This window comes from Kogia breviceps, chromosome 10, assembly GCF_026419965.1.
Source record: "Kogia breviceps isolate mKogBre1 chromosome 10, mKogBre1 haplotype 1, whole genome shotgun sequence".
In the NCBI taxonomy this organism is placed as follows: domain Eukaryota; kingdom Metazoa; phylum Chordata; class Mammalia; order Artiodactyla; family Physeteridae; genus Kogia; species Kogia breviceps.
In genome coordinates, this window is record NC_081319.1 from 21209569 (window position 1) to 21230738 (window position 21170).

The window sequence follows — 21170 nt, forward strand, 5'->3', positions numbered from 1 at the left end:
TCTGAATGGACAAGGAACATTGAAAAGTTGGGCCCTGATTTAATCTGAAGCAACACACACATTCATTTGACAAAAAGTCACTGAGTATCTACTGTGTGCTTTGTTCTAATCCCTGGGGCTTTAGCAAGATTTTTTTTTTAGGAAAAGCAAGATCTTCCTTCTCACAGAGCTTACATTCTCTTTGGCGGGAGGAAACCAGCAATCAAACAATGTGACTTCAGGATCCTACAGGATATAAATAGGGGGAGAGAAAACACAAATATAGGTTGATAGTCTTTAGGATCTAGTGGTCAGGAAAGGTCTTGTGTGTTGGGTTGGAATGATGAGATGGAGCCCGCTGTGGGACAAGCTGGAGAAACGGTGATCTAAGTAAGCAGTGGGGACGGCAAGTTAGAACGGGCTTGGCAAAGGAAAGAAGGAAGAGGAGGCCAATGCGAGAAGTACTGAGGGTGAATGGAAGATTGTCACGACATGAGGTTTGAGAGGTGAAGAGGGGATGGAGTTTATGTTTTGTTCTGTGAAAATAAGGAGACACTGGAAAGTTTTAAGTGGGGGAGGGAAAAGATCTAATAGATAAATATGGCCACCTTGAGAAGAAGGAATTGACTCGGGCCCGGGTCAAGGGGGGCAGTTAGCATGAAGGCTGTGGAAGTTGTCTAAGGGAGACATGATGGTGGCTTGGACTAAGAATGGCCTTGGAAATAAGGAGAGAAGAGCAAATAGAGGGAACGTGTTTTAGAGGTAGTGCTGCTAGGATTTGATGAATGGGAAGTGGGGTGATGAAGAAAAAGAATGCATGGTTTTATGGCTGGAGCAACCAAGAGGTGATGGGAGTCTTTCTTAGGAGATCACCTGGAATGAAGGCCTACAGTGTCTGCATCCTTTGTCTGCCACAGAGCAGGGACCGAATTACTCTGAAGACTGAAACAGCAGTAAGCAAGCATTTGTAAATATCCTGTGAGGGGAACTCTCTGGTGGTAAAGACCCTATCATCTCCCTTCTCTGATTCTCTAGACATGCTAATAAGTGGGTGCTGGAAATGTTAACTTCTAATCACAACCTTCTTTTGCTAAAGCCATTTTCAGCAGACACCAGTTCAGGGCAAAATCCAAACCTCACTGGCTTCTGTTGTTTATTGCTGGTATGTCACTATTCACTACATGCTCACTGCAGGGAGAGGGCTCTGATGAATTTACATTTGCTCTGGGAGACTTTTGAGAAGGTTGCCTATTTTTGTTAATTATGGCTTGTGAATTACTTTGTCAGAAATTTTGAAACCCAGAAGTCTAAAAAAATTATGAGGTGTTAAATATTTAAATATTGCTAATTTCTCTATGTGGTATGAGATTTTGGCTGCGATTGGATCTTTGGGCTGTTTAGTTCCATGTTTATCACCTTGTAGAGAGTCACAGATCCAGTTCTGCCTATTAAAGCAAATTTTAAATTTGTTTCAAACAATCTGTTGGATATAAGCATGTGTTGAGACCTTGTTGTTTGTTCTGTATTCATGGTCAGTAAAGTAGTGAGCTTAGCTTGTGAAAATAATGTCTGAGTAACAGTGAGAAATGTTATCTTTTAAAATGTTTTGAATTATTTTCTTTTCCATTATAAAAATAATATATGCTCATCCTAAAAATTCTGGAAGGTACAAACTAAAACGCAGCCATAGCCCAATCGTGAAGAACTCCATGAGATGTAGACGTTTCTCATAAAGTGGAAGGGCTGGAACGAGCTTGTTCATTGATCTGCACCAACTTCTTATTTTGCCTATGAGGAAACTGAGGCCCAGAGCAGCAATGAGTCTAGAACCCAGGTTTCCTCACTACTAGTTTTGAGCTGCTTCCCTGATTGTTTCTATGGCTTCATAAATACTTCACATTCTTGGGTTCTCACTGGAGGCACAAGGATCTGCTACCCCTCCTTTTTTAAAAAAAAAATTATTTATTTATTTTGGGTTGCATTGGGTCTTCCTTGCTGCACGCCGACTTTCTCCAGTTAACGCCTGCGGGGGCTACTCTTCATTGCGGTGCGCAGGCTTCGCACTGCGGTGGCTTCTCTTGTTGCGGCGCACGGGCTGTAGGCGTGCGGGCTTCAGTAGTTGTGACACGCAGCCTCAGTAGTTGTGGGTCACCGGCTTCGGAGTTCAGGCTCAGTAGTTGTGGCACTCGGGCTTAGTTGCTCCGCACATGTGGGATCTTCCCGGACCAAGGCTCGAATCCGTGTGTCCTTCATTGGCAGGCAGATTCTTAACCACTGCGGCACCAGGGAAGCCACCCCCCCACCCCCCGCCAGCCACCCCGCCCTTCTTGAGTTAAGGGCCTGTGACACGTCTTGTCACTGAGCATACATGTGGTTCCATCTGCCCCCTGGTGTTCGGGAGGCTGAATGGTCTTTTCTTTTTTATTCTTCCCCGTTGTTCTTAAGTAAGGATGGCATTAAATTGCCTTGTCTAGGTGAGTAGTTCTTAAAGAATGGTTTTTGGACTACCGCATCAGAATTATCTAGGGTACTTGTTGAAAATGAAGACTCCTGTGCCTCAACCCAGGTTTGTGGAATCACAATCTCTAGGGGTGGGACTGGGAATCTAACTTCTGAAACTCAGATCCACTGAAAAATAATACTTTGTCGAGAGGAATAAAACTTTTTATATTGTATCATTCAAATTGTCTTCTCTATGTTGGATAAATAGAGAGATAGATAGATAGGTGTATAGGTGTTTGTAAATGGATTAAAACGTTTCTGTTTCCATGCAGAGAAACTGTTAATGGTTATCTTTTAGGTGTAAAAATGGGGTGAATGAGAGAGTGGGGCTTTCTCTGTTCTAAGACACTTAGAAACCTGGATACACAGACCATAGATGTGTTTAGAATTCCTAAACACATTATAAGTATTTGTGCAGTTAAGCTATTTCTTTGAGAGACTAGAAATATCTATGTAATATTGTTTAATTTGCGAGCGTGTGTATGGCCAGTGAGAGAAAGGGAATACTCCATAGTTGATATAAGAGGACACAGAAGGAACAACCAGGAGGCTCAGGGGAGATCAGAGTTAGTCCATTTTTTCACTTACTCATTTATTCAGCAACTATTCACTGAAAAACACCTAGTGAGTGCCAGAATCTGTTTGAGGTGCTGAGGACACAGGAGAGAACAAGTCAGCAGTGTCCCTGATCATGTAGCACTTCTAGTCTACTATGGGGAAACACCAATAAAGAGATAAACAAGATAACTTCAAATGGTGTGAAGAAATAAAGGAGCTGTGCCATTATGAATGATCAGAGGGCCATTCTCTTGTGGACAGGGATGGTGCCTCAGAGATGGCATCTCAACTGAGACCCTAATGGTAAGAAGAAACCAGCCAGGGGCATACCTGGGGAATAAATGTTCCAGAAGAGGTAAGCTGCATGGACAAAGGTCCCAAGGTGCATTAGCTTGTTGAGTTTGGGGTACGTTAAGAAAACTTGTGTGGCTAAAACTTAATGAATAACAGAAGATACAAGATAAAGTTTAAGAGGCAAACAGTGCCAAGCCACGTATTATAATCATGCCAGAGTAAAGAATTTTTTAAAACATCTTTATTGGAGTATAATTGCTTTACAATGGTGTGTTAGTTTCTGCTTTACAACAAAGTGAATCCGTTATACATATACATATGTTCCCATATCTCTTCCCTCTTGCATCTCCCTCCCTCCCACCCTCCCTATCCCACCCCTCTAGGTGGTCACAAAGCACCGAGCTGATCTCCCTGTGCTATGCAGCTGCTTCCCACTAGCTTTCTACCCTACGTTTGGTAGTGTATATATGTCCATGCCACTCTCTCACTTTGTCACAGCTTACCCTTCCCCCTCCCCATATCCTCAAGGCCATGCTCTAGTAGGTCTGTGTTTTATTCCCAGTCTTGATTACTGTAGCTTTGTAGTATAGTCTGAAGTCAGGGAGCCTGATTCCTCCAGCTTCATTTTTTGTTCTCAAGATTGGTGTGGCTATTCGGGGTCTTTTGTGTTTCCATACAAATTGTGAAATTTTTTGTTCTAGTTCTGTGAAATATGTTAGTGGTAGTTTGATAGGGATTGCATTGAATCTGTAGATTGCTTTGGTTAGTAGAGTCATTTTCACAATGTTGATTCTTCCAGTTGAAAAACATGGTATATCTCTCGATCTGTTTGTATCATCTTTAATTTCTTCCATCAGTGTCTTATAATTTTCTGCATACAGGTCTTTTGTCTCCTTAGGTAGGTTTATTCCTAGATATTTTATTCTTTTTGTTGCAGTGGTAAATGGGAGTGTTTTCTTAATTTCACTCTCAGATTTTTCATCATTAGTGTATAAGAATATTCCAGGAATGCAAGGATTCTTCAATATATGCAAATCAATCAATGTGATACACCATATCAACAAACTGAAGGAGAAAAACCATATGATCATCTCAATAGATGCAGAGAAAGCTTTTGACAAAATTCAACACCCATTTATGATAAAAACCCTGCAGAAAGTAGGCATAGAGGGAACTTTCCTCAACATAATAAAGGCCATATATGACAAACCCACAGCCAATATCGTCCTCAATGGTGAAAAACTGAAACCATTTCCACTAAGATCAGGAACAAGACAAGGTTGCCCACTATTATTCAACATAGTTTTGGAAGTTTTAACCACAGCAATCAGAGAAGAAAAAGAAATAAAAGGAATCCAAATCGGAAAAGAAGAAGTAAAGCAGTCACTGTTTGCAGATGACATGGTACTATACATAGAGAATCCTAAGGATGCTACCAGAAAACTACTAGAGCTAATCAATGAATTTGGTAAAGTAGCAGGATACAAAATTAATGCACAGAGTAAAGAATTTGAATTTCATTCTAAGTGTAATAGAAAGTCCTAGCAGAGCTACACTGAGAGAGGGATGAGTTGATATCTTTGGATTTGGGTTTTTAAAAAATCACTGCAGCACTCAAAATTATGTAGAAACTTACAGTAAGTTGTAAATAGATGTGCAAATACTTGGAAATCATAAAAGAACTAAAGAAATGGCAAGATATACCATATACAGGGAAGGGGAAGATCAATATCATAAAATGTCGATGTTTACAAAAAAGTATTTATAAATTCATTGCAGCTCTAAGCAAAATCCCAACAGCATTCTAAAATTTGAGTGGCTGTGTAAAAATTCGCGATTAACAAGGGAGTTTTGCAAAAGGAGAAAAAAGAGTTAGGACTCCACTATCAAAATCTATTATAAAATCTTAGTAATTAAGATAATGTGTTTTTGGTGAAAAGGTATAGAAAAATAGATGAGTGGGGCAGAATAGAGAGCCCAGTGATGAGCTGAACAAAATGGATGTTTCTGTATGCTACAGGAGGACTTGGAAGTCCCAGTGGAAAACCTAGAAAATCAGGAGTAAATGGTGTTGGAACAATTGGTTTTCCATAAGAAAAAAATAATGATTTTTTTTTCTGTTATTCTGTTACTTTTTTGTTGTATTCACTAGTTGTATTTTTTTTTAGATTCCACATGTGATATATGGTATTTGTCATTCTCTGTCTGACTTATTTTACTTTACATAATTCCCTCCAAGTCCATCCATGTTGTTGCAAATGGCAACATTTTATTCTTTTTTTATGGCTGAGTAGGATTCCATTGTATGTGTGTATATATATATATATATATATATATATATATATATATATATATATATACACCACATCTTCTTTGTCCATTCATCTGCTGATGGGTAGATGCTGCTGGTACTACTTTGAACTCCAAGAGGATGTGAACACTTTTCTTTGCTTCATTTCTCTATTGCCCCAAAGTTCTTCCTAGTATAACACTTGCCGCTGTTGCTTCCTTTGTCTTCCAAGTTATGAAATTGTCATCTAAAGAAGCCAGGAATTTGTCAGCTGCTCACACTTTTAGCAAAATGAGATGCTCAACTGATGTCTGAACAATTTAAGTCCTCCTTATCCCCATCCCTCCAGTTATGCTCCCACACCTTTCTTTTTCTGAGCATTTTGATTACTGTGGTAAAATATACTTAATATAAAATTTACCACTGTAATTTTTTTAAATGTACAATTCAGTGGCATTAAGTACACTCACAATATTGTACAACTGTTACCACCTCTGTCTCTAGAATCTTTTTCATCAGCTCATACTGAAACTATGACCATCAAACAGTAACTTCCCATTCCTCAGTCCCCTCATCCCCCGATGACCTCTGTTCTTTCTCTATGAATTTGACTCTAGGAACCTCATAGAAGTGGAATCAAACAAAATTTATCCTTTTGCATCTGGCTTATTCCACTCACTGTAATGTTTTAAAGATTCAGTCACATTGCAGCGTGTATCATAATTTCATTCTTTTTAAGAATGGATACTATTCCATTGTATGTATATACCACATTTTGTTAACCCATTCATTCGTTTATAGATACTTGGGTTGTTTCTACCTTTCTGTTATTGTGAACAATATAACAGATAATGCAGCTATGAACATGGCGTACAGATATCTATTTGAGTCCCTGCTTTCAGTACTTTCTGGTACATACCCAGAAGTGGAATTGCTGAATCATATAGTAATTCTATGTTTAATTTTTTGGGGACTGAGTGCACAGTTAACTTTGGCAAATTAAAGAAGGGGGCATGAGATGCTGTCCTGAATCTCCCATTTCCTGGTCGGTCACAGTTCCTTCAGGTATGTCACCATTCCCAGAGTGATTCCGTTATTTAAAAAAAAAATCCATCCTAATTCATTGAGACTTGCAGTTCTTTGCTCATTCTTAGATACCTAATAGCACAAGTATCTTTCACTAAATTTTATGGGTAAAGTTATATGCTCTAATTGCATTTGTGTATTTGGTACATCTGAAGATCTTAACACACAGCCCTCACTCATGTTAAGAGTCATGGTAGAATATATTTCCATAACACTCTTAGCTTGCCTTTTCTCCCTTCTTTTCTTTAATCTCCTTCCAAATACCATCGACTCTGTTTCTTAGGCTTTGGGGTTTTCAAATTGATGCATATTTACTTCGTGTATAGTGCTGTTTGTCGCAGGCAGGAGTCATTGTGCATGGAGCCATGGAATCAAAGAACTTACTAGCTCTGTGTAACTTCAGACAAGGGATTGTATTTCCCTGACTCAGTTTCCTCATCTGCACCATATAATAAAACCTATATTATTTTCGGAGTTTCTAGATACATCAGAGGCCACATAAGTGGTGTACCCAACTCTGGCTTATGGTGGGTGCTCTATAAATGGTAGTTTTCTAGGCAATTGGGACGTATCTGTTCATTTCTCTTTTTCCTGTCCTTGCCATCCGAGCTGACAGAAGCTGCTCAGTCTTCATTAACACAACTAAAATAAGATACTTAAACAGTTCTTCATACATGATGCTAGATGCTGCTTGTTATATCATTATTTACAAGGAACTTTTGTCATCTAGTGGACACATGGCAGTTGTGGAGAGATGGTTCAATAAAGCAGAAAATATACAGAGTCGTTCCAGTACCAGTTTTCCCCATGTGCATAATCTTTTGTAAATCACTCTCTCTCTCTCTGAGTCTAATTACTCTGTAAAGTAGGGGCTTGGACTCTTAACACATGCCTAGTATATTCTTTCTAAGCCCAGTATTTTACCTAATAGTCTTGGGGACCAAGGGGATAACTGAGTGTGGGAGGTCTTCTTTCTGATTTAGAGCAACCCAAACCACTACCCCATCCCCTCACTCTCTACCTACATTACACTCTATCAACATCAGATTTCACTATGTAGATTTAACATAATTCATATTTTAATGTTTAATTTTGACCACCTAACATAAAATTAGCCTCTTACTAGCTTTAAGAGCTACTTTCCTCCTAAAAGGATATTGAAGAAGATTGCCTACAAGAAACTCCCAACCTACACTATGTTCTCGTTGTAGATGAGTTCTTAGCATATCTAGTTATTGAGCGCAAGCTCATACTGCTTGCTGCACTACAGACCAATAAATCGAGAGAAAAGCTGTTGGGGCAAGGAATAGAGACTTTATTCAGAAAGCCAGCAGTTTATGAAGATGGTGGACTCGTGTCCCAAAGAACCTTCTTACCCCAGTTAGAATTCAGGCCACTTTGATACAAAAGGAGGAGCGGATGTGGTTGGTGGTTACATACTTCTTGATGTCAGAATCCTTTGTTATTGCAGCCGTCCACATAGATCTGGTCGTCATGTTCCTGTAAACCTCCACAAACAACGTTGTTCTTTGTTCTGCAATTTTTTATCTTTATATGAATGGAAAAGTGTTATACCTTTAAAAATAAGAGCCTTGAGAATGAGCTATAATGTATATTTCAGGCTATAGGCAATAGTCTTTTACAGAGACAGCATGAATGAGCACAAGCAACAAAACACAAGGGTTAGAGCTAAAGGAATAAACCCAATATGGAGTCAGGTTTGTTCTTCTCTCTTACAGTTCCTGTTAGAAAAGATGGATTTGTCCTATGGCAGCAGTAAGAAGAGAGCGGACAAAGGTGCTTGTGAAGGAATCATGCCGAGTTCTTTCTGCTTCCTGTTGCCACCTTCCACCTCACACCTGTGTCACATCTAGAAGAGTTGAGGGTCAGATGGGCTGGGCTGTGGGGTCCGTTGAGGACGGTGTGCAACAGTGGAGTTGCATTGAACCACGTGGCACAATGATGGATAGCACATCTGCTGCCTCTGCCCTCCACTTCTTGTCCAGTTTTCACACCCTGCTGTGTGCAAAACAGTTTGGGCCCACAGTTGACAAGCGAGAATTGTCCTTCCCGACTGAAGGAGAGCTTCTGGGGAAAAGCTGCTTTCTTTTATAGTGAGAATAACAAATCCATATAAATGAGTGTATCTTATGGCGCAATACACACGCTAAATTTCATCAGTATTCATGACACGTGCTTCATTCTCTCCACAACTGACATCCGTTAAAACTAGTTTCTGGAGTAAACCATCCTGCTTTCAGCAATTCTGAAACACAGATTCTGAGGTGATATTTTATTGAGTTCTCCCACTCTCACAGCCTTGATTTTACAACTGACTGTAGCTAACTTTTAGTGCTTTAGCGTCTCCTACAGAGACAGAGGCTAGCATTCTATATTCAATGAAAGGCATTATGTGAGAAGCCAAATCAGTATCAGATCTTTAGTTGTTAAGGAGAGCCTCTTTTCGTTTGTATTTTGAGATAGGTCTATTCTAAATCTCATCTAATTAGGTGAATTTCTAAAACTGTGATTAAACTGTAGCCAATCAAAGGAAAATTAGAAATCAATTAGAAGTCCCTGATTTGAGATGTCTAGTTCTTTCCTATATGCCTGCAGAAATCAAGGAGCTGCTCCCTTCTGTGTTTCAGGTTTTGATGAGAAATCCAGAAGAAAGAATGTGTGAAGGAGGAAGATGACATCTGTGCCCGGCAAACAAAATCCAAAGATTATTACTGTGAAAACAAAAGGAAAGCAAGACAGTAGTTACTAGTTCAAGGTAAGCAGACATCTCTGTAAATGCTGAACTCTGATATGTTAGAACAGGAAAAGTGGGTTTATGAATGTTTGTGAGTGTACGTTGAGTTGTCATATGGGGATAGGATATGATATATGATATGATCTACCATCTAAACATCTGTGTTATGAGCAATGAGGAAGAAAATCAGTAAATACAGTTAGTCTGCTACTCTCACATAAAAGCTAAGTGCCCCAAAGTTAAATGACGGATTACATTTTAAAAAGGGGTTCTCTTGTCAGAAAGGAAAACAAACAAACAAAAAATAATAAACAATGCTCTAACTCTACTGTGCCAGAGATGCATTTCCGGCAATATATTTCTAGTATTCTGTTTGAACGTTTGTAAAATTGTCTTTTTATTCGCAGTTGAACATTTGACCAGTTTAGGTCCACTGGACAATTGAGCAACACTAATAATTATTTTTATAGATGCAATGATTATCTTCCTTAGCTTAGTTGTAGTGAAGGTGTGCTTTATATCTTTTATATCAATACTTTGGGGTTTGTTTTTCCATTTTTCACTGCTTTTTAGAATACAGTGAGGGGGCTAATGAAATATTCCAATGGTTGCCCAAGCCTGCCATAGTGATGAAAATGCGATAGAGACCAAATGTGGGTGTGTAGGTAGCACTTCCATGTGCTCTCTCAAGATTTTCCTGCATGAGTTGATCTCAGTAGTTCATATTTGATAGGCAAAGGTGGTTTGAAGAGTACTGATGTCTAATGTGCAAAAAGTATGAATTGTGCACGAATAGAATGTACAACAGTTAAAGACAGCATTTTCCCAGTCTTCTCAAAATGCCGCCTCCAGGGACTTCCTTGGTGGTCCAGTGGTAAAGAATCCATCCTGCAGTGCAGGGAATGCAGGTTCAATCCCTGGTCAGGGAACTAAGATCCCACATGCCGCAGGGCAACTAAACCCTCGTGCCACAACTACTGAGCTCACGTGCCTCAACTAGAGCCCGCGTGCCGCAAACTACAGAGCCCACACGCCACAACTAGAGAAGAGAAAAACCCGCACACCACAACTAGAGAGAAGTCTGTGCACCACAAAAGAGCCCGCACACCGCAACGATAGATCCTGCATGCCGCAACTAAGACCTAACGCAGCCAAAAATAAATAAATAAATAAATAATAAATCTTTTTAAAAAAGGCTGCCTCTAGTGAAATTAATGATAGGATTGCAATTTCTGCACGCTGGCCCCTGGTGGCGAGGACTAGAGTGTAGTGGGCCAGGGCACGGACTCTACCACTTACCTCTTGGGTGACTGCAGTGAAAATGATGAATCTTCATTTGCCTCAGTTTCCTGGATGAGAGAAGGATGAGTAGAGGAAATGAGTTCATGTATGCAACGCACTTGGGCAAAGGCCAAGCGTATAAAGAGCGCCCTATAATCGTTAACTGATTTTTTTTCATTGAGTGAAGTGTACTTCAGGGATGGACATTTCAGTTGTTTGTTGTTTGGGCAGTAGAGACGTGGAGAAGCCCAAAAAATGTCAGGGAAGTGAAGGGTGATATTTCTAACCCTGGGCGTATGTGCACTTTCCGAGAGACTATCATCGGGACTGCCGGGCACCAGGCAGAGATGTAAGAAAGTTAGAGGGGGAGCTCAGGGCATTTCTCAGATTCTTACTGATTTATGTACTTTGAGAAGTACTAGTGAATATAGAGTTAAATGATGTAGGATCTTCTTAAGTCACAGATCAGGCTCTTTGCTGTAATCTGTAAGGCTTGGTGTCTGTAAGGCTTGGTGTGACCCCGCTGTGGCCATTCTCCCAGCCTCACCCCCTTAGCTCACTCTTGCCTCCTTCCTGACCCTCTAAATCACACGAACTCTTTTGCACTTGGAGCCGTTGCACACACTCAATGCAGCCTGGGTGCTTTCTCTCTTGGCATCTGACTCCTGGCCTTTTCCTTTAATCTCAGACTGGATTTTCTCTGGCTTCTCTACTCAGAAGGACCCCTTTGTGATGTTATCTTCCAAAAATATCATCCCTAGTGACATTCTCATCAACAGTGACTATGAGTGATGTATTGTCCATATCCTTGCAACAAGGTGTATTCAAATTTTTTTCATCCTTGCCAGTCCAACAGGTGATGAGCTTGGTTATTTAAAGTTGGTATAAGGGAGGATGTGAAGGTATGCAGTGAGCGCCGAGGTTAATCGTTCATTAACTCATCTTTGGACGCTGTTTCCTTTTTTTTTTTTAGCACAACATTGTAAATCAACTATACTTCAATTAAAAAAAAAGAAAAACTTGTTTCCTTTATAGCACTCATGATTATTGGGAGTTATTTTCTTTATTTAGCTGTTCAGTTATTTTTCACCTGCCCTTTTTACTGGTAAGTAAAAAAGTATGTAAATTCTGTGAGGCCCAGGATGGTGTTTGCCTTTTCACAGTGATATTCTGGGATCCTGGTTCAGCAACTGCAATATACAAAGTGCTCGAAAAACATTTTGGGAGTGAAAGAATTAATGAGAGAGACAGGCTTCCTGCCCTCGGGAGCACAGGTCTCCTAAATGAAATAGACAATTGCTCTACAGTGTTAGAGAAATAGAAATGAGATAGAGTGAGGAGGGAATCAGTGGGTCTCTTAAAAAAATTAGACTCATGTAGGCAGGAGCGATATTCTGAGTATTAACAACCAGTCAGCACAAATAAGGATCAGGTTGAACTGGCATCGGCAATGGTGCTGGGCAGGGTTTTTACCTTTCAGCTGCTGGATTGTGGGGAGGTGGGTTGGGATTCAAGGGTGGGGCTCAGGACAGTGATCTGTTGCCAACCACTGTGGAGGAATTTTCAGTATTTTAGCATTAAGTGCAGCGGCATGTGTGTATTTCTACTGAAATCAGCCCTGATTATAGAAACAAGCAGAACCCCTTCTGGTCCTGGAATTGTATTCTCTGCTTTGGTCTAGAGGACTCTGACACCCTCAAACTTCACCCCTGAGCACCTTCTGCTCTCATGGAACACCTGTACATCCTTCCTTATACCTACTTTAAATTAGCAAACTCATAACCTGTCAGACTGGCAAGGATGCAAGAAATCCCAAATAATTCTTGTGGGAAAGATATGGACAAAAAAGCTCTCATGGTCTCTGTTGATAAGAATGTCAATAGGGGTGATATTTCTGGAAGCTAACTTGGCAGTATCTATCAAAATGTTAAATGCACATTCCTATTGACCAGCTAATAGCACTTTTAGGAGTTCATCTTCCAGGAAAACCGGTAGAAATGCAAAATGATGTATGTACTAGTATGTTCACCCTAGCACTGTTTTACTGGCAGAAATATGACAGCAGTTTATACATCTGTTTTTAGAAGAGTAGTAAATAAATGATGGTACTTCCATCTACTAGAATAATGTGGCTTTTAAAATTTAGGATAGATAGCTAAAATGTATTAAGTAAAAGGGAAAAAAGCTGCCAGAATTGTGTATACCATGATCATGTTTGTTAACAGCTAATGAACACAACCCAAGTGTCCCTCAGCAGATGAATGGATGAGAAAAATTTGGTATGCAATGGAATATTATTCAGCCATTAAAAGGAATAAAGTTCTGATACAGGCTGCAACATGGATAAACCCTGAAAACATTATGCTGGGTGACACCAAGGGACAAATATTGTATGATTCCACTTATGAAACATCGAGAATGGGGAAATTCATAGAGACAGGAAGTAGATTAGACATTACCTGAGGAAAGATGGGGAGTTGATGTTTAATGGGTACTGTTTGGAGTGATGAAAAAGTTTTGGAAATAGATGGTGGGGATGGTTGTACAACAGTGTGAATGTAATTAATACCACTAAATTGTACAGTTAAAAATGATTGAGGGACTTCCCTGGCAGTCCAGTGGTTAGGGCTCCCTGCTTCCACTGCAGCGGGCATGGGTGGTTCAATCCCTGGTCGGGGAACTATGACCCTGCACACCACGCAGCACAGCCAAAAATATTAAAAAGAAAAATAATCTGCATGTTCTGATGATTCTAGAACGATAGTATTAAAAACATGAAGTGGCAGGTTTTATGTCATATATATTTTACCACAATTAAAAAAACTTTAAAGAAAAAGCAAACGAACAGTCAAAAAATAAAAGCAGAAAAACACATGCATGCATGCATGCCCACGCACACTGTGTAATCTGGAAAGATGTTTTTGGATTGTTGATGGTGATTATGTCTAACAGATGGAATTAGGGAAGAACAGAAGACAATTTTGTCCTATATACTTGTGTATTTTTGACACTTTTCACAGTGAACATATATTTTATTATTTTTTAATTGAAGGTTTTTCTTTAAAGTTGACCTGTGGTAAAATGTTGGAGTTGGTACAATTTTCTAGCTTGTACAACCAAAACAATCCTGCAACTCTGTTTGCAGTTGAATTTGCTTGTGTCTAACATCCCTGTGCAATGTTTAACCTAGAGTGAGAATTTAATTATAGTTTCAAACACTGAGGGGTTTTCCTTTTCTAGGTTAAATTATTTCTTGTGGAAAAACAGGCTCTCCATATAGAAGGAATTTGGTCTTCTGACTCCCTCAGTGAGGACCAACTCTTCTGTCTAGTAACTTACTGTAAAGCAGGATGCTTCTATTTGTAGTTTTACATCCCTTTCTTTGGTATTTAATGTATGTTGGCTGTTAAAAAAAATGAGCCTCAATCTCAGAACACCGAAAATTTTTTGCATAATAAGAGATTTTCTAAAACCCTAATAAATTGTTGCAGAAAATACCACTTTAATGGGTCATCCATTATATAAAAGGTTTAAACCCTATAATGAGATCATAGATTTGTGCAAGTAAAGAGAAAATATGGAAGGATGCACTCACCAGGCTACTTGTGTTAGTAACCTCAAGGAGATTATCGGATGCACGGCATCCGATGAAAGATTATTTATTTTTCTTTATATACTTGTGTATTGTTGAGTTGTTACAATTAGGACCTTTTCTTAATCACTTTATTAAGCTATAACTGACATATAATAAATTGCACATATTTAAAGGGTAAAATTTGAGATCAAATATATTTAAGACAGGATCCTCGGAGAACTATGTGTCTTGCTAGCTATTGAATGTTCCGCACCACTTAGGCAATAAAATAAAGCAGCAGCTCAGAGCCGAGAAACCCCCAAAATAAAAAATTAAGTGTACAATTTGATGTTTTGACCTACGCATATACCCATGAAAGCATCACCATTATCAAGATAACGAAAACTTCTGTCATTCCACAAGGTTTCTTTATGCCCCTTAGTAATCCCACCTACCTACCCTACCCAGCCCTTGTCTTGCCCCCGGCAACCACTGATCTTGTTTTTAATCACTGTACAATAGTTTGCATTTCCGACAAACCCATATAAATGAAATCATACAGTACATATCTTTTTGCCTGGCATCTTTCACTCAGCATAATTATTGTGAGATTCATCCATGCTCTAATGTGTATGGATATTTCATTCCTTTTTATTGTTGAGTTGTATTCCATTATATAAATAAACCCCCATTTGTTTATTTATTCACCATTGATAGACGTTTGAGTTGTTTCCAGATTTTCACAATTATGAATAATGCTACAATGAACATTCATGTATAAGTCTTCATATGGACATATGCTTTCATTTCTCTTGGGTAAATACCTAAGAGTGGAATGCCTGGATCATATGGTAGGTGTATGTTTAACTTTTTAACAAATTTTCCAAAGTGGTTGTTTAACTTTTTAACAAATTTTCCAAAGTGGTTGTACCTTTTTACATCCCTATCTGCACTGAACGAGAGAGTTCAGTTGCTCCAGATCCTTGTCAGTACTTGGTACGATCAATCTTTTTCCATTTTATCCATTCTAATAAGTAAGTAGTAACTCATCGTGGTGTCAACTTGCATTTCCCTAATGGCAAATGTAGGTAATAACTCATCGTGGTGTCAACTTGCCTTTCCTTAATGGCAAATGATGTTGACTATCTTTTCATGCTCTTATTTGCCATCTGTATATCTTCAGTAGTTGTGGCACATGGGCTCAGTAGTTGTGGCTCGCAGGCTCTAGAGCGCAGGCTCAGTAGTTGTGGCGCATGGGCTTAGTTGCTCCGCGGCATGTGGGATCTTCCCAGCCCAGGGTTCAAGCCTGTATCCCCTGCATTGGCAGGTGGATTCTTAACCACTGTGCCACCAGAGAAGTACCAAAAGCAGAAATTTTAAGTGTGTTTGATTTGATTTGATGAATTATTATAGTGAGGGACATTTAAAGATATTTGTCAGCCCTAGGAATTTTTACCTTTAGATACCTACCCCACGTGATAACAAGCATATTAAAATGCACAGGGACTTCCCTGGCGGTCCAGTGGTTGAGACTTCACCTTCCAATGCAGGGGATGCGGGTCCTATCCCTGGTTGGGGAGCTAAGATCCCACATGCCTCACGGTCAAAAAACCAAAACATAAAGCAGAAGCAATACTGTAACAAATTCAATAAAGACTTTAAATATGGTCCACATAAAAAAAAAAAAATCTTAAAAAAATAAAATGCACAGGTGTCCCACATTAAAAATAATTTCTTACTCTATATGTTGTTTAAAAACCCTATAATTTTGCTTTTGAAACTGTTTAGTATAATAAACTCATTTATTATTGGCTATAATTTTCCAGGATTCCTCATGCATTTTAGTTGATCCATACCAAATAAAAAAATAAAACCTAAAAATTATTTTTAAGAATAATGCAATTTATGAATATGATGATTTATCAACTAATGAAGTGGACAACACATTAACTTGTATAAATACTAACTTAAATATTTATTACTTTAGATTGTGTAGTTTTCTTTTCATATTTAAAAGTCAGTAAGTTTGTTTGCTTGTTTTTTAGCTCTAGAATACTTTTTCTAGGTCCCTTGAAAATGTGTAGTTTCTAGACTTTGGATAAAATAGTCTTGTTAAAATACATTTGAAGAAAAATAGAATAATAAATTTAAAAAGAGGTACAAATAATTTAAACATTTTCGCAATCATGAATAGACAATCATTAGGTGTAAGTAACAGGATTTGAAACAGGCACTTGGAGACTGACTGTCATTTAGAACACTAAGCATTGAGGAATTTGATGTATTTCTTCTGGTGCCTGAATTTCCTGCTAAATTTTGATTAAAACAAACAAAGAGACTCTCCTTAGGCTCTGACGTCTCACAAAATGATGGCTCTTATTTTTTTTTAATTTTCTTATTTTTAAAATTTATTTTTTTGTTTTAAAATGAATGCCTGATTTTTGTAAAAGTATGCAAAGAGTAAAAGTATTTTGTGATGTTGAAAATTAAAAACTCACCATCCACACCTCAAAGTTAACTGTTAAATATTTTTTTAATTAAAATGAATAGACACCAGACATATGTACTTTTTTCCTCTTCACAGCAAGAAATAACTTTTAAAAACATCTTTATTGGAGTATAATTGCTTTACAATGGTATGTTAGTTTATGCTTTATAACAAAGTGAATCCATTATACATATACATATGTTCCCATATATCTTCCCTCTTGCGTCTCCCTCCCTCCCACCCGCCCACCCTCCTTATCCCACCCCTCTAGGTGGTCACAAACCACCGAGCTGATCTCCCTGTGCTATGCAGCTGCTTCCCACTAGTTATCTATTTTACGTTTGGTAGTGTATATATTGTCCATGCCACTCTCTCACTTTGTCACAGCTTACCCTTCCCTCTCCCCATATCCTCAAGTGCATTCTCTAGTAGGTCTGTGTCTTTATTCCCGTCTTAACCCTAGGTTCTTCATGACCTTTTTTTTTTTCTTAGATTCCATATATATGTGTTAGCATACGGTATTTGTTTTTTTCTTTCTGACTTACTTCACTCTCTATGACAGACTCTAGGTTCATCCACCTCACTACAAATATCTCAATTTCATTTCCTTTTATGGCTGAGTAATATTCCATTGTATATATGTGCCACATCTTCTTTATCCATTCATCCGATGATGGACACTTAGGTTGCTTCCATATCCTGGCTATTGTAAATAGAGCTGCAATAAACAATTTGGTACATGACTCTTTTTGAATTATGGTTTTCTCAGGGTATATGCCCAATAGTGGGATTGCTGGGTCATATGGTAGTTCTATTTGTAGTTTTTTAAGGAACCTCCATACTGTTCTCCATAGTGGCTGTATCAATTGACATTCCCACCAACAGTGCGAGAGTATTCCCTTTTCTCCACGCCCTCTGCAGCATTTATTGGTTGTAGATTTTTTGATGATGGCCATTCTGACAGGTGTGAGATGATATCTCATTGTAGTTTTGATTTGCATTTCTCTAATGATTAATGATGTTGAGCATTCTTTCATGGGTTTGTCAGCAATCTGTATATCTTCTTTGGAGAAATGTCTGTTTAGGTCTTCTGCCGATTTTTGGACTGGGTTGTTTTTGTTTTTTTGTTATTGAGCTGCATGAGCTGCTTGTAAATCTTGGAGACTAATCCTTTGTCAGTTGCTTCATTTGCAACTATTTTCTCCCATTCTGAGGGTTGTCTTTTGGTCTTGTTTGTGATATCCTTTGCTATGCAAAAGCTTTTAAGGTTCATTAGGTCCCATTTGTTTATTTTTGGTTTTATTTCCATTTCTCTAGGAGGTGGGTCAAAAAGGATCTAGCTGTGATTTATGTCACAGAGTGTTCTGCCTATGTTTTCCTCTAAGAGTTTGATAGTTTCTGGCCTTACATTTACGTCTTTAACCCATTTTGAGTTTACTTTTGTGTATGGTGTTAGGGAGTATTCTAATTTCATACTTTTACATGTACCTGACCAGTTTTCCTAGCACCACTTATTGAAGAGGCTATCTTTTCTCCACTTTATATTCTTGCCTCCTTTATTAAAGATAAGGTGACCATATGTGCGTGGGCTTATCTCTGGGCTTTCTATCCTGTTCCATTGATCTATATTTCTGTTTTTGTGCCAGTACCATACTGTCTTGATTACTGTAGCTTTGTAGTATAGTCTGAAGTCGGGAAGCCTGATTCATCCAGCTCCATTTTTCGTTCTCAAGATTGGTGTGGCTATTCGGGGTCTTTTGTGTTTCCATACAAATTGTGAAATTTTTTGTTCTAGTTCTGTGAAATATGCCAGTGGTAGTTTGATAGGGAGTCCATTGAATCTGTAGATTGCTTTGGGTAGTAGAGTCATTTTCACAATGTTGATCCTTCTCAAACTGTTCCAAAATATAGCCGAGGGAGGAACACTCCCAAACTCATTCTACGAGGCCACCATCACCCTGATACCAAAACCAGACAAAGATGTCACAAAGAAAGAAAACTACAGGCTAATATCACTGATGAACATAGATGCAAAAATCCTCAACAAAATACCAGCAAACAGAATCCAACAGCACATTAAAAGGATCATACACCATGATCAAGTGGGGTTTATCCAGGAATGCAAGGATTCTTCATAATATGCAAATCAATCAACGTGATACACCATATTAACAAATTGAAGGAGAAAAACCATATGATCATCTCAATAGATGTAGAGAAAGCTTTTGACAAAATTCAACACCCATTTATGATAAAAACCCTGCAGAAAGTAGGCATAGAGGGAACTTTCCTCAACATAATAAAGGCCATATATGACAAACCCACAGCCAACATCGTCCTCAGTGGTGAAAAACTGAAACCATTTCCACTAAGATCAGGAACAAGACAAGGTTGCCCACTCTCACCACTATTATTCAACATAGTTTTGGAAGTTTTAACCACAGCAATCAGAGAAGAAAAAGAAATAAAAGGAATCCAAATCGGAAAAGCAGAAGTAAAGCAGTCACTGTTTGCAGATGACATGATACTCTACATAGAGAATCCTAAAGTTGCTACTTGAAAACTACTAGAGCTAATCAATGAATTTGGTAAAGTAGCAGGATACAAAATTAATGCACAGAAATCTCTGGCATTCCTATACACTAATGATGAAAAATCTGAAAGTGAAATTAAGAAAACACTCCCATTTACCATTGCAACGAAAAGAATAAAATATCTAGGAATAAACCTACCTAAGGAGACAAAAAGACCTGTATGCAGAAAATTATAAGAAACTAATGAAAGAAATTAAAGATGATACAAATAGATAGAGAGATATACCATGTTCTTGGATTGGAAGAAATAACTCTAAAGTCATCAAAGGTGCATATGTATATAGGAAAATCTAAATGTCAGATGATGAGTGCTAGTGGTTGAAATATGTGCTCTTCCTATGGAAGTCTGCTTGAAAATCATTTAAAAATGTTAAATGCTACACATCACCAAATTAAGGAAATGCCAATCAAAACCACAATGAGGTACCACTTAGCATCAAGTAGGATGGCTATAATATATGTATATATAAAAAGAGTTGGTGAAGCTATGGAGAAATTGGAATCCTGTGGGAATGTTAAATGATGCAGCCATTGTGGAAAACCGTACAGAGGTTCTTTAAAATGGAATATTGTTCAGCCATAAAAAGGAAGGAAATTCTGACACATGGCAGAATATGAACCATGAAGACATTATGCTAAATGAAGTAAGGCAGACACAATAGGACAAATATGGTAGGATTCCATTTTTATGCAGTACCTAGAGTAGTCAAATTCTTACAAAGCAGAAGGGTGATTGCTAGAGGAGGGACGGGGTAGTAGGGAGTTACTGTTTAGTGGATACGGATGATGTATCCAAATATAACTTTGATGTATCCAAAATAACTTTTTCATTTGGGGATGATGAGAAAGTTCTGGAGATGGATTGTGGTGATGATTGCCCAATAGTATAAACGTACTTGATGCTACAGAACCGTACACTTAAAAAGTGGTAGGTTTTATCTGATATATAGTTTACCACAATTTTAAAAAATGTTAAGAAGAGGAAAATTTCCAAGTGTTTCCAAATTTTAAAAGTTAATAGCTTAAAATACATGTTAGTGATAGTTCGCCAACATTTCTTAATGGGAAAAAAATACTGTTTTCCATTTAAATGATGCTTCATACTCCTGACTTTAGTGGTGCAAATTCAGAAGCAAGAAATTACTAGCCACCTGCTAGGCACTCTTTTAAGACTTTACATTTGTTAACTCATGTAATCCTCAACAGAACTAGGAGATACTGTTATTTCCATTTCACAGATGAGGACTATAAGAACAGAGAGGTTATGAAAGATTCCCAAAGTTACACCGCTAGTGAGAGGTACAGCTGGCTGTCAAATGCTAGAAATGTGGCTTCAGAGCCCACAGCACTCTGAGCCACTTTGTTTTCCCACCTCCCAACTATGAAAAGCTTTATTATCAGGAGAGCTGTCTATACACTGTGTGATCATTTCTGGGATTTCTTCTGGGTAGTTATATCTGAAAAGCTTGAGTGTATCGATATGCTATTAGCTTTTCTTCCATAGAAGCCTGTGACCTGATACCTGTGAATGATTTTGTCTCCAGCTGGAAATTAACATTTGCCCAGCTTTTTACTAATGCCAGTCGTGAAGGAGACCCAGGAGAATGCTATAAAAATGACAGTTTTCTAGGTTTTATCAAGGAAAGGCTCTGGAAAGGAAATCTTTATATTGGAAGAGGAAAACATGACCTCATGTTCTTTCTTTCGTGCTAAGATTGATGTCCCCCAAAATGTTAGGTTAATTTAAAAAAGAAATAAAAAAGACTTCA

General features: G+C 38.3%; 1 protein-coding gene across 3 annotated transcripts in view; it reads left to right on the plus strand.

Annotated features, from left to right (window-relative positions):
- FRMD4B (FERM domain containing 4B) overlaps positions 1-21170 on the plus strand; it is a 333168-nt gene that overhangs the window by 89202 nt on the left and 222796 nt on the right. For all 3 annotated transcript variants that reach the window (XM_067043674.1, XM_059077841.2, XM_067043676.1), the window contains one exon: positions 9358-9485. The gene's annotated coding sequence lies outside the window, so the exon portion shown is untranslated. The remainder of the gene's footprint in view (positions 1-9357; positions 9486-21170) is intronic.